The sequence below is a fragment of the Grammomys surdaster genome, unplaced genomic scaffold, assembly GCF_004785775.1.
Source record: "Grammomys surdaster isolate TR1022 unplaced genomic scaffold, NIH_TR_1.0 98, whole genome shotgun sequence".
NCBI lineage: Eukaryota > Metazoa > Chordata > Mammalia > Rodentia > Muridae > Grammomys > Grammomys surdaster.
The window spans coordinates 12,404,833-12,424,199 of NW_021604577.1; positions in this window are offsets into that span (position 1 = coordinate 12,404,833).

Here is a 19,367-nt window from a genome sequence, read left to right on the forward strand (position 1 = left end):
CTTTCCTGGCCCATCAGTTGTGATCTCAGGATTTTTAAATGATCCTGCGTGTTTTCTGGTTGTCATGATGAACAGATCTTTACCAGCACTTAGTGACTGAGATACGAAATAAAAAGGACAGTGTTGCGTACGGAAAACATGGAGCCTCACCACCTAGCTGAGACAGAGTGTAATGCTCAATGCCATCTTAAAGAATTTGGATTTTAAAGAATTTGGATCTTAAGAATAGAGAGTCGAGGGTAATAATTTTCTTTTTTTAAAAAAAATATTCACTTTACATCTCAATCGCTTTTCCTTCTCCCATTCCCCCTCCCACAGCCCCTCCCCCATCCCCCTTCTCCTCAAGTGGAAGCCCCTGGGGATTCTCTCTACCCTGGCACATCAAGTTTCTGCTAGGCTCTTTTCCCACTGAGGCCAAACAAGACAGCAAAGTTAGGGGTATGGGTTCTACAGGCAAGCAACAGCTTTACGGATAGCACTGCTTCAGTTGTTCAGAACCCATATGAAGACTGAGCTGCACATCTGGTACATATGTGCTGGGGGCCTAGGTTCAGCCCCTGTATGATCCCTGCTTGGTGGTTCAGTCTCTGAAAACCCCTAAAGGTCCAAGATAGTTGACTCTGTTGGTTTTTCTGTAGAGTTCCTATCCCCTATGGGGCCCTCAATCCTTCCCCAACTCTTCCATAAGAGTCCCCAAGCTCCATCCACTGTTTGACTGTGGGTGTCAGCATCTATCTGAGTCAGTTGCTTGGTGTAGCCTCTCAGAGAAAAGCCATGCTAGGCTCCTGTCTGCAAGCATAACAGAGTGTCATTACTAGTGTTAGGAACTGGTGCCTGCCTATGGGATTGATCTCTAGTTGGGCTGTTTATGGATTAGCCATTCCCCCAGTCTCTTTTCCATCCCCCATGCCTGTACTTCTTGTAGGCAGGGTAAATTTTGGTCAAAAGTTTTTTGAGTGTGTGGGTGTCCCTGTTGCTCCACTGTGGTTCCTGCTTGGCTACAGGACGTGGTGGCTTCTTCAGGTTCCATATTCCCACTGCTTTGAGTCTCAGCTAAGGTCACACCCACTGATTCTTGAGCGTCTCCCCTATCTAGGGTCTCTGGCATGTCTTTGAGATGCCTTCCACCTCCCCCACCCCTACCAGCTACAGATTTCCATTCATTTCCATGGCCATCTCCCCTGTCTTTCCTCACACCTGATCCTGAGCCCCCTATCCCCTCCTTATCTTCCTTCTCAGCCAGTTCTCTGCCTCCTACAAATATTTTATTTCCCCTTTCTAAGTGAGATTCAAGCATCTTTGCTTGGACCTTCTTATTTAGCTTCTTTTGGTCTGTGGAGTATAGTGTGGGTATCCTCTATGGCTAATATCTAAGTATAAACAAGCACATACCATGCACGTCCTTTAGGGTCTGGGTTACCTCACGCAGGATGATATTCTCAAGTTCCATCCATTTCCTTGCAAAATTCATGATGTCTTTGTTTTTAATAGCTGAATAGTATTCCATTATGTAAATTACCATATTTTCTTTATCCATTCTTTAGTTGAGGAACATCTAGGTTATTTCCAGTTTCTGGCTAATATGAATAAAGCTGCTATGAACATAGTTGAGCAAGTGTCTCAGTGGTATAATGGGTCATCTTTTGGGTACATGCCCAGGAGTGGTATAGCTGAGTCTTGAGGTAGGACTATTTCCAGTTTTCTGAGAAACTCCCAAATTGATTCCCAAAGTGGTTATACAAGTTTGCACCCCCACCAGCAATGGAAGAGTGTTCCTTTTGTAGAGTATGACTTGTCTGGGTCATGATCCCTTTGGACATCACATATTAGATATCCTTCATATCAGATATTTACAGTGCAATTCATAACTGTAGCAAAATTACAATTATGCAGTAGTAACAAAAATAAAATTTTGCTGGGGGTCACCACAACATGAGGAACGGTATTGAAGTGTTACAGCATCAGGAAGATTGAGAACCACTGGTCTAGAGTGACTTCCAGATTTTTGGCTTGGTCTGGGAAGTAGATCTAATTACTAAGGCTAGGGACATGGGCAGAGGAAGCAGGAAGTAAATAACTAAAAAGCTGTCGAATCAGCATGTAGGTGTGTTTCCAAGGGAGGGTTGGGATGTACTGAATAGGTCCACAGAGGGGCCTGAGAAGAGATTCTAATTTGGACCTTAGAGAGCATCAGAGATAGGTGACATCATGGACACGCACAGAGAATTTTGGATTATTCAAGGTCAATTTTTAATCTAAGGCGGGTTTTCCCCGCTTCCTACTCAGTGTGTTCACAGGAAACACCAATTAAGATTAATTTCAACATAAGTAAAACATAATTAGCAAGATAAATTTGCTGCCAAAAATATAATGAACTCCAAGATGAAATGTAAAATGCTTTAAGCTCATTTCTCTGATATTTTTATGCGATATTTTATTTTTTTTTGTAGTTTGTGTGGATATGCCTATTCACTTGTGTGTACAAGTACACACATTTGTGTCTGTGTCTCTGTGTGTGTGTGTGCGTGTGTGTGTGTCTGTGTAGGTCAGAGGTCATCCTCAAGTTATTTAGGTGATAGCTTCTTTATTTTCTTGAGAGAGCATCTCTCACTGACAGTGAGTTTGATGATCAGGTTAGACTGGCTGGCCACTGAGCCCCAGACATCTGTCTGTTTTTGCTTCTCCAGGGGCAAGTGAATGCCATGGCAGGCCCTTACCAGCACAGTCATCTCTCTAGCCCATGGTGCTTTATCTTTGTAGATTAAACTGAAGCAGTAAACATTTTTAGAGATTTCAAGATGTTCAGCAACAGAAAAGTTTTCTTAAAGGCTGACAGCGAGTTTCAGTTGTCGACCTGAACTATCCAGATATTAGACATTTTATTGCTCATTTTTTTTTGCTTTGCATTGACTGGTTGAGAATTCAGAGTAAACATTTCAGTCCACCTCTAACAACAGCATATGAAGTTTTGTGGTATATACTCTGTAGAGATTTCATTTTGGCTTATATATAATTTCTTTGTTGTTTTTGAGGCAACATCTTACTATGTAGCTCTAGTAGACCTGGAACTTAAATTAGGTGAACCACAGTGAGTTGAACTTGCAGCGATCCTCCTGCTTCTGGCTCCTGAGTACTGGGATCACAGGTGTGCACATCATATGTGGCAAAGACATAATCAAAGACAGAACAGTTTTTTGTAGTTACAAGAAGTTGAACTATGAACTTACATATCTTTGGTAAGTGCTCTATCAGTGAGCTCCATGACAGTATCATTTTCCCATACTTTACATTTATTTGATTTCCAAAATTTTATATTCCCTCACTCTTTAGATGGATGTTTACTTGGCACCTTCTATGTGCCAAATACATACACACACACACATACACACACACATACATACACACACATACACACACACACATAACACACACACACATACACACACATAACACACACATACACACACACATACACACACACATACACACATACACATATACACACACATGCACACACATACACACATACACACACACACACATACACACATACACATATATACACACATGCACACACATACACACACATACACACACATACACACACATACACACACATACACACACATACACACACATACACACACACACATACACACACATACACACACACACATACACACACATACACACACACATACACACACACATTGGGAGTATAATCAATCATAAAAGAGGCACAGGATCTTCACTGTCTGGGTAGTAGTAGATATAGTGAATATGCAACATATTGTGTCTAGTATGATAAGTACTTCATGGAAAAGTAAATGAAAAATATCTAATCCCCGTGCTAAGACTGGGATACAATGTGAAGACTGCTATGTACTACCACCAGAAATAACCTTCTTCGAGAAAACTGGCATACTGACTATGTTGGATTCCTTCTTATCCCACAGTACTGGTGCCCAACCTGTTAGGATAGATCCATGCATCCTATTTGGTATCTGGCATCATGTCCTGGTGGGGCATTAATGTTGGTTTCTCCAGTTTGGGAGTTTGACTCAACATCCACTTTTATTTTCTGATTGAAAAATTTGCAAAGTCTTATGGATAAATATATCTTGTTTTGGATATGGTCTTGGATGGTCTGTGTTTTCAGTAGCTCTCTGTCTGGGGTCTGATTAAGCTACTGAATAAACTATATAGAGAGATATGGAGATAAAGGTATAAAGAGATGGAGAGAGAACAGAGAGAGATACAGAGGCAGAGACAGAAATGAGACTGAGACAGAGATGAAACAGAGACAGAGAGAGAAGGGAGAGGAGAAGCAGCAGTAGTGGCAGCAAGAAAAGCATGAGGACAGACATATTTATATGAATAGGCATTTAGTAAAAAGAGAAAAATAATGAAATCAGGACCCGGAAGAGGAGCTGTCAAAATACAAGAAGCCTACACTGGTTCAGGGTCACTTGGGAAGGAGAGAATTTTGTAAGCATTCATTGTTACAGAGAAATCAGGAAGATTAAATATTGTATGCAGCCAGTATATTTGAAGATGCCGCGGGTTATGTAACTTCCCAAGAGCAATGTTGCTGTGTCCTGAGGATGCAAAGTGTTAAGGCTTCTATAGTCTGGCAACCGGAAGCACTGAGGCAATGGAAACAGCAAGCACGAACTAGCTTATTCACGTTTGGAACAGAGGACAAGGGAGAACTAGGGTGGTACCTCAAAAAGACTGAGACAGGGTGGCACCTTAAGGGAATGGTGGGATCAAGGGAGGGTTAGTGCTTTTCTGAATGACCCAATGCTTCACCTGCATGCATCTCTCATCATAACAGACCGGTGAGACGTAGCTATGCTATGGGTGCTTGGCTGGGACAATGCGTACAGTCAACATTCTGAAATGTTTCTTTAAAGGGCACTTGAATCAGAGCCTAAAATTTTAGGAGGGGCAGTGATTTCTTATCTTCCATATCTTGATCAAACTTTAGATAGCCTTAACCTAATATTTGAAAAGTGAATAGTTTAAACTCATTTGTTGAGCTGTTCCTTTGCCCTGAGGTAATAGCCAAACAGTTACAACCAAACAAAGAGTTTTGCAAGCAGAATATCTACCTTGGTAGCAACTGCCACACTGGTAGCTATTCTGGGTGAAAGTCACATGCTTGGCTTTGAGTAGAGAGAAAGCTCAAAGGTTGACGATTTCCCTAAAGTCTTCCTGAACCTACATACAGAATATAGGATGGTACTTTAGGTAACAAGGCAATGGGAGAAAGAATTTTCTGGTGACATCTGAATATCACACACACACACACACACACGCACACACACACACACACTGTTGGTCGTTGCTGAGACTCAAGCTTGCTTGGAGTGAGATTTTAGAATTTTTGGTCATTGTATTTCTAAGGGAGGAGGCATGCAAGAAGTCTTGAATTATTTCCCTGAATTGTTGGCTTGGCTGCCTGAGTCTGATGCCTCTGTGGGCTGTAACCCCTACTGCCCTCCATCAACTCGGCTACTGCTGAGTACTGAGGTCTGGTTCCCTTTCATCCTCTCTGTAGATGTTTGTCCTGCACTGATGTGTTTTCTTCATCGTCAGTACTTGGGAATCTCCCTCCCTCTGACACTTTCTGTCACTTTCCCCTGCCTGGCTCTCCTAGGACCAGTTTTAAGTCACTGGATGAGGAAAAAAGCCGATCCTTGATGCCAGCCGTCTTCAGTGAATGTTCACTGTGTCCCAGGTGCCCTTCTACCTGCTTTCCATGAATTTTTTTTCATTTTTATTATTGGAAGTATTTGAGGTAATGAATTTGCAGAGGAAGGATCAGGACAAAGAGCTCGTGTGATTTTTCCCACTGTTACATAGCTAGGAAGTTTGAAAACTGAGAATCCAGCTGCAGAGTGCAGATCTTAACTCTGAATATGCTGTCTCTTGTGCAAATTTAGTTGAAAAGTAGCAGGACCAAAGGAATTCCTCTATGCCACCTGGAGTCAGAATCTCAGGAAAACACTTAGAATTGGGAGAATCAGGATCCAAACATAGAATCTAACGAATAGCCCTAAGTCTCACAAGAACTCACAAGTATTCACAAGAATGCTTCCCTCCACCTAAGGGACTAGGTTCCTGATCCTAACTCCAAGAAAGCTGTTCCTTAAGATGGCTGGACAGGTCTAGAAAATGGGGAAATACCTGGTGGGAGAGGAAGTAGGTGGAGATGAAGATTTTTTTCCTGCCAGTCCAGCAGCCCTTGTTGTTTTCATTGGCCAGGATATTTGTAGGATAAGCCTCCCATCTTTTAGGTGTTTATTTTTGTTCATTTTTGAAACAGAGTCTTGCATAACACAGGCTTGTTATTGTATTACTTTATTACTGTATTACTCTAATACTGTATTGTTCTAATACTTTACTGTTGTATTACTCTAATACTGTATTGCTCTGTTACTGTATTATTGTATTACTCTAGCACTGTATTACTCTATTACTGTATTACTGTATTTTTCCTAGGCTTAAGTGATCCTCTTACCTCAGCTTTCCCAGGACCTAGTAGTACAGGCACATACCCAGTTCTCATTTTGAAAACGTAGCATTCTGAGTATTGTTAAGACCTTCAAGTAAGTACCAAACTTAAGACCTTCTACAAAGCCCTGGTATGTATGGCTTGAAAGAATCCCTTCAGAAGACGTTGAAACACTCACCTTAATAACTAGGAGTGTGACCTTATTTGAAAATAGAGTTTTAGCATATGCTCAAGCACAATGAAATACTAATGGAGGAGGGAGGGCCGATCAAGTATCACTCTGTCTTTATTATAAGGGGCATTTGAGAACAGAGACAGACACTCACAGGAGGAGAATGTATGTAAAGCTAAACGAAGAGCTTGAGGTGGTGCATCTTCAGGCCAAGGGAAGCAGACTCCAGCAGCATGGTGAGACGCAGCTATCAGATAGAGCCAACCTTCTGGACACCTTGATTTTGAATTTCTAATCCCCAGAACTGTGAGGCAATACATTTCTGTTTTTAAAGTCTTCTCATTAGTTGCTTTGTTCTCTAGCCCTGCTAAGAAACCAATGCACACCCTAATACCAAGAGCCCATAGAAAGAGTCCAGGTTAGAGTTTGTGCTTGCAAGTCACAAGGCTATCTCAGGGACCCATTATATATAGTATAATATATATGTCAGAAACCCTGAAGCAAGCAAAATGGGAAAGGAGATTCAAAACAGAACATTGAAAAATCCTTGACGCTAAGGAGAGAGCAGAAAGAGACCATCTGTAGCCCATGACATATGCATTTCCTAAACTGGATTTTGGTTTGTGTGTTTATTTGAAGGTCTTAACACTCAGAATGCTACATTTTCAAAATGGGAACTGGGCTAGTAGTTTCCCAGGAACTACTAGCTCCTGGGAAAGCTGAGGTGAGCAGATCATTTGAGTAATACACTACCTAGGAGTAATACACTACCAAGTAACACAATAACAAACCTGTGGAATACAAAACCAAGTCTCAAAATGAATAAAAAAACAAGCACCTAAAAGATGGGAGACATCCTACAAGACTTCTGTTCCCACCACTCTCTGGTTGCCATTTCTTCTAGTAGATGCGGGATATTGGGGTTTGTAAAGCCATATCTGTAGGGCTGGCCTTGGAAAAAACAAAACAAAGTATTATATAGTTTTTGTAGGTATATGTATCAGAACTGTCAATTTGTAAATAACTGCCATTATTTAAGAATATGAACAGAAGGAGATAGTAGAATCCACAGATATGTTGGTACCAACTAGAAGTGTCAGAAGACTCATTAGTTCCATTGTTATGACCACTCTCAAGGGTCTGAGAGGTCTCTGAGAACGGGGATGAGGGCTCTAAGGACGGGGATGAGGGCTCTGAGAATGGGGAGAATGGGTCTGAGAACGAGGATGAGGGTCCTGAGAACGGGGAGAAGGGTTCTGAGAACGAGGATGAGGGTTCTGAGAACAGGGATGAGGGCTCTGAGAACAGGGATGAGGGTTCTGAGAACAGGGATGAGGGCTCTGAGAACAGGGATGAGGGTTCTGAGAACAGGGATGAGGGTTCTGAGAACAGGGATGAGGGCTCTGAGAACAGGGATGAGGGCTCTGAGAACAGGGATGAGGGTTCTGAGAACAGGGATGAGGGCTCTGAGAACAGGGATGAGGGTTCTGAGAACGGGAATGAGGGCTCTGAGAACGGGGATGAGGGTTCTGAGAACGAGGATGAGGGTTCTGAGAACAGGGATGAGGGTTCTGAGAACAGGGATGAGGGTTCTGAGAACAGGGATGAGGTCTCTGAGAATGGGGATGAGGGCTCTGAGAATGGGGATGAGGGTTCTGAGAACGGGGATGAGGGTTCTGAGAATGGGGATGAGTTCTCTGAGAACGGGGATGAGGGCTCTGAGAACGGTGATGAGGACTCTGAGAACGGAGAGGAGGGTTCTGAGAACAGGGATGAGGGCTCTGAGAACGGAGATGAGAGTTCTGAGAACGGGGAGGAGGGTTCTGAGAATGGGGATGAGTTCTCTGAGAACGGGGATGAGGGCTCTGAGAACGGGGATGAGGGCTCTGAGAACAGGGATGAGGGCTCTGGGAATGGGGATGAGTTCTCTGAGAACGGGGATGAGGGTTCTGAGAAGGGGGAGGAGGGTTCTGAGAATGGGGATGTGAAATGCAGAAAACTTGGAACTGCCAGCATGTGTGACTACACATCAACAAGTCTCCTCAGAGTCAAGGTTCACCCAGCACCCACGTCCAAAGTTCAAATCGAGTCGGGGTTCACACTATCTCAAATCGAGTTTTCTTGAGACAGAAAAACAATACCAAACCTGGCCAGGTCAAAAGGCTTCTAAGGATTCCCTTTTCTTTTATCCAAAAAGATTTCCAGCAGCATATACACTTGCTTATAAGCAGGTATGTTTCTGCCAGTGGACAAAGACTTTCTGCCAGGAAGGAGCGGCTGGTTGTCCTGAGCGCAAGACAAGCCCACTCAACCTTTCTCTCCTCAGATGCATGGGATAAGCTTGCCCTGTAACCGCAAAGCAACTTCTGATTCTACAGTGTCACAATTTTGTTTTTAGTCTCCCAAAACTTATGACTGTACAAAGAACATGCGATTTTCAGTATGTTCTCAAACAACCATTTTAGAAACCAGAAAAAGTGAATTACTGTCACAGTGGAAACATACCCCATGATAATTTAGCATCCTACCATTAGATAAATTTTTGTAATACAAATACTATTAGCCAGGTAAAATTATTCAATACCTGTAATAATTAGGCAAACACTGGTTAGGCAGTTATCAGCAGATGTGAAATGGAAAGGAAGTGAGAGGAGACATAATTACCCCAGTCCAGGCCTTTTCTCTGTTTTGATTCCTCTAGCAGTTTCAGAGGAGGTCTTTCCAATCTTCCTGCCCAGAACTTTCATGCCATTCACTTAGGAATTGTCAGAACAGATGTCTTACTCCATTACTCAAAAGAATATGTCTCCCCAAAGATCAAAATCTATTTTTATCCACTAAGCCCACATATAGGAGCGTTTTCTTTATCGTAATAATATTATTGAAATTTAAAGGTATTAAACATTTTCAGTGATGGTCGCTATAGAAATTTTGCCTTTTACAAAGAGGGGCCACATAATAGAACCCTACCTGCCAATTGCAGAGGACAGACGAGGCTTTCAGTGAATGGACTTTGTCCTGACAGGCTCTTAAAAGATTGTGTGTGTGGCCTTTAGCCCTCGAACATGGCATTTTCCACGGGTAGTAGCCTTGAAAACCCTATGGCCCATAACAAAAGGAGAATTTCCCTCCTTTTATGGGGTCAAACATATGTCTCATACTTCCCCGTCAGCCCTGACCACAGACAAGACCCTTTCATAGTCAGCATACATAAAGCCTGTAATTATCAGCCACAGGTAGTGGCCACCTGCTCATGGAATAGAGAGAAATGGAAAAGTAGGGGGTGGGTGTAGGGGGGGAGCTGTAGCAAGAATGCTCCTTTTGAATCAGCCCCAAGAGGCCCTGCCTCTGAGGGCCTTAGAATAGATCGGACTTTAAATCAGCCTCCTTTTGCTTACTGACCTGGCAATTTCAGAGGCAGAAGGTAATCATACGTAGACAATGTGGCTCTGAGAACTTCCCAAACATATCTGTGGAGTCCATGGATGCACTGAATCCCACACTAGTGTATTCTCTGGGCTAACTGCATGCTGCTTTGGGGCCCTGGTTCACTTGTTTGCTATTCATGCTGGCATTTAATTATGCTTCTGTGAATTGCCCTGATCTCCTTTAGGACCCAGGACTCAGTCTCTCAACTCTCAGGAGTGTTGCCTGCTGAGGAGTCGTGACGGAGCTCCTCTCCAGGAGTCATCGTCTTCCCAGAAGAGCTGCTGGACACAGGCATAGCCCTCTTCTGTGGTAGCCCATGTCTGTGTTCATTCTATACAGAGGTAAGGGCTCACCTCTTAGCTGAATTCTGGAAAATGCTGAAGGGCATTCTAGGTCCAAAGCTCCCTTGGGGATCTGGAATTCAATTCCTTTCCTTGCTGTCACCTCTCTCACTCCCTTGCTGTTATTGGCAGCATTCCCCCAAATTAACTACCTGCATATAACCCAATATAGATTTAGAAAGTTTATTTCATATTTCAAGTCTTACATTGTAAAACAGACATTAAAATTCAGACTGATGATCAGACCTTTCTGTGTCTCAAACTTAGAATCCTGGAATGAAGGGATCCAGCCATACACTGCCGGCTTCCCATGTGACCTTCATGTAGACTGACTCGAGGCTCGTCCAATCTGCTAGAGTTTGTCTGTAACTCTTAGGATTAGCTTTCTGTAGCTTCATTTCCACAGCTCTTAGTCACTTCCAGATTTCTAAAATAAGGCTTAAAATACAATCTGTTCAACATTTCCCTTTGATGTTGGGCAAGAATATAAACTTCAATCAGACTGGAGGGATGAGTACAAGAGCGCTGGTATGTATACAACGCGGAGAACAGCAATGTGGAATATTCCTGGAAATCACTGAGCGTTACATTCTAAGAGATCTGACCACACAAAGGCTGTGAGGTAACACATATGTTAATTCTGCTGGATTTAACCTTCTCATAATATGTACAGACTTCAAAACATGTACGATTACTATATTCGACTTCCATTTGCCAAGTAAAAATGATTTTCAAATGAGAATGGCTGGAGTTTCCTTGCTTTGTGAGCTGAGTTGTGATCCGGCCCTATATGAGTTAAGCAGTCGTAGGGATACTGTTGAATTCCTCTGAACTTTTTTTAACCTGTGAAGTGGAAACAAAGATAATCATCAATAGGGTTGTCCTAGGGATTAGGTGAGGTAATGCGTAAAAAGTTGACGGCCAAGGCACATAGTAACAAGTGAGTGAATTTTTGGTTGGTCTATGATTATTAAATTAATAAGAGATTTCCTGGAGATCAGAAAGAAGGAAACACGCATAAGGAGATATATATTCACATACACACACACACACACACAGGCACATGTCTTTAGTGGTTGGTGGCTCTGTGTGTGTGTGTGTGTGTGTGTGTGTGTGTGTGTGTGTGAGAGAGAGAGAGAGAGAGAGAGAGAGAGAGAGAGAGAGAATACACAGTTACATAGATAGAACAAGTGCTTCTTTCTCAGTTGGAATGGTAATCTACTGGCCTAGACAGGTTTTATCACCAACTTGATGCAGCCTAGAGTCACCTAATAAAAGTGAACCTCAACTGAATTCCCTCTATCAGATTGGCCTGTGGGCATGTCTGTTACAAATTGCTTTGACTGCTGACTGTTACGTGTGGATCCAGTCCACTGTTGGTAGCACCATTCCTAAGCAGATGGTCCTAGGCTGGATACGAAAGGTAGCTGACCATGACCAGTGATGGACTGTTGCCCCTGGATATGTAAGTTGGAATAAACCCTTTCCTCCCCTAGATTTTTTTTTTTGACCTTTTTCTGGCCAGTGCTTTATCACACCAACAGGAAGCAGCTAGAACTCACTAAGAAGGAATGGGCAGCAACAGCTGAATGGAAAGGAGACTGCTTACTTGACCCGTTGAGATAACCATCACTAGTGAGAAACAACTGACTCCACCCTGGACTCGAGAGGAAGCGTGTGGCTTTAAGAGTGCTCTGCCTTTAAGAGGCATGCTTTCTGCTTACATTATGCTGCTGGAAGGTGTTTAGAGAAATAAAAAAGGTCTATTGTAAGAACTAACAACTGTCAATGATGATGTAATAAAAAAAACATGTTTTAACATCTCCGCCCACCGCTAGAGGCATGTGCCTATTGTGAGCTCTGACAGGTGTGGGGATGCAAGTTTGGAGAAAAAGGCTTGGGAAAGATGTAATGGGCCTACTAGGGAGGGAAACATGTGAAGAGAAGATCATACACATTGGGAGACAGATGTCCAATCAGATTTTTAGGCATCTGGCCCTCCCCTGACACCCTACAGACTCTTAATGAAGTCATAATTGTCCATCAATGCTTGCTGTGTAAACAAAGATTTTTATGGACAAGTGAAAAGACTGTCGAGCTCTCTGTTAATGTTGGGAAAGGCTGGCTTGCCTGGAGGACATTCCATAAAACCGTCTGAAATTCATTTCTTGTGAGATGACTGCACATTCACTCCTAAGTCAGATTGCCTCGAGAATTCGAGTGTTTGTCCGATGCTTTTTCTCTAGTGAAGGTGCATCAAGTAGGAAATAATGTCCCCAAGTCATTTGACAAATAAAGCAAGCAAAGAGCATGTGGCTGGATGCTGTGCTGTAAACTCAGGAGTTGACTTAGAGGCTTAGTCGTCTACTCTTAGCTATTTGTTTGATGAGGAAGACAGACGAGGAAGATTGTGGCAAGGGACGTGATGGGGGTTCACAGACAGAGCTACAGGAGCACATAGGAAAATACATACAAGGAGAGACCACAGGCCCAGGGAGAAACCATACTGACCGACACATTCCACTGTAATCAAATAGTTCACTGAGAACATTAGTTTCAATATCAGTACTGAAGTGATGGTGGTACAACCATTTTGAGAAGTAGAAGTATTTGAATATTATGTTTTCTTAGTTTACCATCTTTCTTTCTTTCTTTCTCTTTCTTCCTTCCTTCCTTCCTTCCTTCCTTCCTTCCTTCCTTCCTTCCTTTCTTTCTTCCTTTCTTTCTTTCTTTCTTCCTTTCCCATTTCATCTCATGGTATCTGTAGAAATAACTTATTTCCAGAGAATTCTGCTCCCCAGAGAGAAGTCCTGGAAAAAAATACTCTTCAACTAGTACCTGTTTCAAGGAAGGACTAAAAGGGAAGAAACAGTTAATTAGTAAGAAAGGGAGAGAGTCTTGGATGAGAGATTAGTTCTCTACAAGCACAGTGATGTGTGCAGCCAAACTCATTTCCTAATGAGCTTGCTTTGGCACTGTGCAATTAATAGAATCACTGTAAAGTCAGAGCAGAAAGAAAATTTTAGAATAAACAAATGTATGTTTTGGAGCATAGCATTTTAACACAGCACTGTTGTTCAGTATAAATAAGACACTGGGGAGCCAGGCAGTGGTGGCACACACCTTTGATCCTAGCACTTGGGAGGCAGAGGCAGGTGGATTTCTGAGTTCGAGGCCAGCCTGGTCTACAGAGTGAGTTTCAGGACAGCCAGGGCTACACAGAGAAACCTTGTCTTGAAAAACCAAAACAAACGAACAAAAAAAGACACTAGGGTGACTAAAGCAAGGAGTCATTAAAGCAGTGAAGTGCACAGATTTCAGATAAAATCTATCTTTGATATAAGTTCAGAAAGTGACATATTTATTCCAGCATTTCTTAAAGTATCAAAGCGTCTTCAGGTTTTCCTTAGAGACAGTTGGAGGATTATTGTTTGGTTTTTGAGGCAATAGAGATAGAACTTGGGGCTCTTTGCATGCCAGGCTCACACAGGCGCACACAGGTGCACACAGGCGCACACAGGTGTGCCCTTTCACACTGAGCTCTCTCCTCAGCTCCAGTTTTACTTTTTATACTGAAACAGGATCTCACTAAGTTGCTGAGACTGAAATGAATTTTGATAGTCTTTAGGGGGTGATTACAAAAACATTTAAACTGTATTGTCATATATAATATATTAGTACACACGCTCTTTTGTGATTATAAAACAGAAGGAAAAGAGGGGACAGGAAAAGATATCTGTATAATCTGAAATATATCCCCCCAAAAAAGAGAGTAGGAAATCATTAAAATGTTTTAAGCTATATTTATATTTAAAATCAGTTCTATATTGGGAATCTACTACTCATTTAGAAAGCAAATGGATCCTAATATTTCATAATGAAAATTGCCCTGTTGAAGATATACCTAGAGTCACCAAACTCACATGCTTTAGAGTCATACTGTATGACTCTATAAACAACTAACACCTATGCCATAATTCTATCCCTCAGATAAGACATTGTCAGTCAGTGTGACTTTGAACTGCTTGAGGCTGTTTAACCACAAATCTCTTATTGACTTATTAGGATACCAGGAATTCCATTTCCCAGGAACTTAATTTCTTCAGACTAAGGAATTTCTCAATACTTAAATGCTGTATTGAAGGCCCCTTCTTTATGATCCTATAGCATGCTGGCACTTCTGTCAGAAAGTTTCTACGAGGTTGTATTGTTTCCTATTTACCTCGTAGGACTCAGCTCCTTCTAGAAGGTGCTGTGTCTTGGTGACAGTTTCCCAGTACATTCCTCAAGGTGAGTCACAAAGAAGGCTCTCAGCAAAATGTAAATTGTATGGAGAAACATTGCATGAAGACCAGACCTATTGCTCCTACTCCGACTGGTGAGAAGTTGAACTGTGCAAGCGTGAAGGCATTTTGTCAACTGTGGGCCACTCTACAACTGTACACTATTACCACCAGAATGCAAATTGATTATTTTCAGATGACTCCCAGGATGGAGGCTTTGAGAGTCGACTTATGCTGACCTGAATCTCCTCTACCTGATAAAGGCAATGCTCTCTGATCTACCTTCAAGTTGCTTGCATCCTAAGGATTCCAACTTCTTGCAGAAAGGACTGTTACAGAAAACAAACTAATGAGAAATGTTTCACTTTTTGTTAAAGAAAACGCAGTGATGAGTGAGTGGGAAAGATAATATAGGAATAAAGAATAAGAAAACACGGAGAGAGTGTCCTAAAGCCTCAGATAGGATCTCTCAGCTATTCCATAATCTTTGCTCAATGACATTTCTTTATGGCAGACAGAGTTCTTTGGCACAAGGCTTTTCGTCCTTGTGAAAGGCATGGCTTCACTGTCTAGGTTGTAAAGAAAATGTTTTAAAACTGGACTAATTGTCATTAGTTTCCCAGGAGACCATTTGGTTCTGATGCTAATTTGGGTGCCTGACTTGTTTTCAGTGCAAGTAGGGCCTGCTATTCCAAAGGAGAAAGAGCATAGCTGTCTGCTTTGGGACAGTGCCCACCAAGAGGGTGCCAGGCTTGGTGTGCCAAGTTGACTCACAGTTCCATCTTACGATCAGTGCCAGTTGGCACTAGGCTTCTCAGTTTCAGTCACCATGATTTGGGGCTGAGAGATGGAGAATTATTTTCAGTTCTGACCCCAGCAGAGTAAAGGTTGGGCCCAGCAAACACTCAATGCAGTCTGATTAGATGGAGCCGACAGGTTTGAGCAAGATAAACAGCTTAGATCTTGGAATGGTTTCCTGCTTAAGAAATTTCTTTTTATCTCCTCCCTCAGATGGAATGGTGTCCCTAGAGGGTGTGGGTACCTGGAGCTACCACTACCTTGGCATCTGCAAATGAACTATATTTACATTTCTGTGGCTTTCTCTTTTGGTGAGTAGAACCTCAGTGATGATGGCATTGGAAGGTGTGGCTTTGCACACCAAAGAATGTAGCTCTTACCTAATGCCTTTTATGTTCCCTAGAGAGGCAGCTTGTTTGTGTATCTCAGCTATACATGGATCTGAGTGAGAAGTTGGTTTGTTTGTTATAATCCCACTGCTTTTGGTTGGCTGTTCACAGATCACACAGCCTCTCATACTCAGACCTGCCCTTATAAGGTGAAAACCCACTGAAATGTCATGTAACCACCAAGAACAAACCCTGACCTCAGTGACCAATTTCTTAGACAAAGGTTTTTGCTTATACCTCAACCACATCCCCTTGAACCTAGTATATATTGCCCCAAATGGTTACTGATCACTTGAAATGTGGCTATTCTGTTTTGAGATGTGCTGTTCAGTGTAAAATACATAGCATAATTATGAAGACTCATCATGAAAGACAATGTAAACTATATCAATACTTATTTGTGTGATCTTTTATTAAAGTGATCATATTTTTAATTGTTTGGGTTAAATATATAACAAAGCTACTCTATTTGTTATTTTTCATTCTTTTGAATGTAACTACTAGACTTATTTATTTATTTATTTATTTATTTATTATTTATTCATTTATTTATTTTGGTTTTTCCGAGACAGGGTTTCTCTGTGTAGCCCTGGCTGTCCTGGAACTCACTCTGTAATCCAGGCTAGCCTTGAACTCTCAAACTCAGAAATCCACCTGCCTCTGCCGCCCAAGTGCTGGGATTAAAGGCGTGTGCCACCACCACCTGGTGACTAATTTAAAAATTAGTGAATCACATTATTTCTTGATTAGACAGAGCTGGTCTAGAGTGAATAACATGTACTCATTGATTCTCTTCACCTCTGTTTTATTGAGAACCCAATGTGCTGAAATAGATCCCAGTCTGAGATTCTATTCTCTGAGAGTTCCAAGTCTAGCAAATAAACACATAGCCCCATCAGGAGCCCAGAGTAAGCTCTAGCAAGACCAGTACATAAAACACTAGGGAGAATGCTATGAGAGCCCTTGGAAAGACACTGGTAGATTATGATTATGCTGACTTCAAGGAGTGAATTTTACAACAGAGTAGTTTCAGCCATCAGAGAAAAAGATGGCACAGATGAAGGATCAAGCCTGGTATGTGATCAGAGCACAGACAATCCAGCTAGGCTCAGGTAAAGCCAGGAAGACATGCCACAGTTCAAGAATATAAAAGACTAGATTGCAGTTAGACTGTAGGTCAGATGTTGCCTAACTCTAGTAGGCAGAAGAATAGTGGGGATTGAAACATGCCATCATGGTTGGACAGAGGTTCAGTGGTTATGAGTGCACACTGCTCTTGCAGAGGATCAGAGTTTGGTTCTCAGACAATTTACAACACCTATAACTCCAACTCCAAAAGATCTAATGTTCTCTTCTAGCTCCCTAGGGCATCAACACTCATGTACACACACAGACACACACAGACACACACTCAGGGGTGGGGGGAGAGGACAGAGAAAGAGAGAGAGAGAGAGAGAGAGAGAGAGAGAGAGAGAGAGAGAGTTTAAAAGAAAATAAATATTTGAAAAATGTCATTTACCTAGAACTTTGATTCTAAGAAGTTTCACCTTAGAATCAGCATTTGATCACCAGCATCCCAGATGCAAACCCCACTTCAAAAAACCAATACCTCAAACAAGGAAAGCCTAGTTAAATGCTGACAAGACCATATCTGCATTTAGAGAAACTGCTGCAAGAATACAAAGGAAGTAGGTTGGGAGAGGTCTTCTGAGAGCATTTTAATTACTAAAGTCAAAAAATGATCTTTGTCTTAGTTTGTCTCAGTCTATACCACAGACTTAAATGACAGCTATTTATTCTTCACATTACTAAAGGCTGATAAATTCATTATCAACATAACAGCTAATTTGGTTATATATGGAGACCCTCCCTCCTTTTTTACTTGAAGAAAGATGTTCTTTGTACGCTCACATGGAAGAAAGACAAAGAAAAATAGAGAAGCAGAGAGAGGGGCAGAATGAATCATCTTTTTCATGCCTTTATGTATATGCACACTAACACCATCTTGAGGACCTCATCCTCTTGACTAAATTACTTTCTAAAGCCCCCATCTCCAAATACTATATATTTGAGACTTAAGGGTTCAACCTATGAATCTGGAAAGGGGAGGGAGGACTGGTATGTATGATGTAACTCCCTCTGAGATACAAACATTTCATCTTAGAGGCAAGCACATTAAGACTCATGAAGTGAACAACTCAAAAGCCCCAGGAAGTCCCTGAAACTGACTAGATACACTATACCCTTTTTTTTTTCCCTAAGGTTTTATGTAATGCAGTACGGATTGCTGAGAGACAATCTCAGATAAGCACAGCTACCTAGAAGAGGCCCAGACCTACTGATCTGTCTGGAACATTCTCCAACCTGTTGAGCTTCCAGGAAATTGTATACTGAGCTCTAGATTTCCAGGTTTCATAAGTCATCATCTATGCTAAGGTCAGCATTTGTTGAGGTCTTTGAGTAATTTCTACTCTTGTAAATAAGCCCTTACCCCTACTCCTGTAAGTAACTTCAATAAGTTCACCAAGTTGGACTTTAGTGGTATCCTTACTTTGGTCTGTTTGTTGGTTCCTCATCTGGAGTGAGTTGATATTTGCTCCTGTCTTCTAAAGAAAAATGTTACACAAATGATACAACATCCAGTCAAGAGCAGTCTAAGGCAATGGAATTTCAAATGGAAAGAGTGATGATGACCAAAGAGACTTAGGCAGTTTTACAGCCTTGCTGACACTGGTCCTTGCTCTTGTAGTCACTTCCTGTCCTCATGTCACCTCTGTGCACTGGCTTTGTCCTTGGGAGGTGCAGACAGGAAGATGTTTAAGGGCCTTGGGCTAGCCAATCTAGATAAACAATAAGGATCGGTTTCAGTGGAAAAACCTGTCCCAGAAAGACCTACAGAAGATCAAGGGAGTCAAAATCCCAGCATGGATGGAAGACAGACTCTCCAAAGTCCTATCCATAGCTGAGAAGCTATTGGCATTTAATGGCTGCTAAGGGATGGAGAGTCAGTTTTCTTCAGGGATGCAATCTTGAGAGACTGCCCATGCTCTGGTAGATGGTCCTATACCCATGCACATACAGGTTGCTTTAAGTGAACTTGGTGGATTTTAAGAAAACAACATAACAATTTAGGAGGAGAAAGTCAGTGGACAGGGATGCAACTGGAGAACAAGGAATAGGTGGTGAATTTGTAGAGCACATTATATGCTTCCTTGAAATTCTCAAAAAATAATACTAAGGCAGAGAAGAGATTGAGGAAGACATCCCAACACCAACCTCTGACTCCACTGACACATGCACTTGTATTTCATGTACACACATGAGCATGGGTAGACCCTCAGTGAACACATGCATATTGAACGATAGTCCAGTTTTTATTTGCTATTTTTGTTTTGTTTTGGGCAGAGGATCTCATGTATCTCAGGCTGGCCTCAA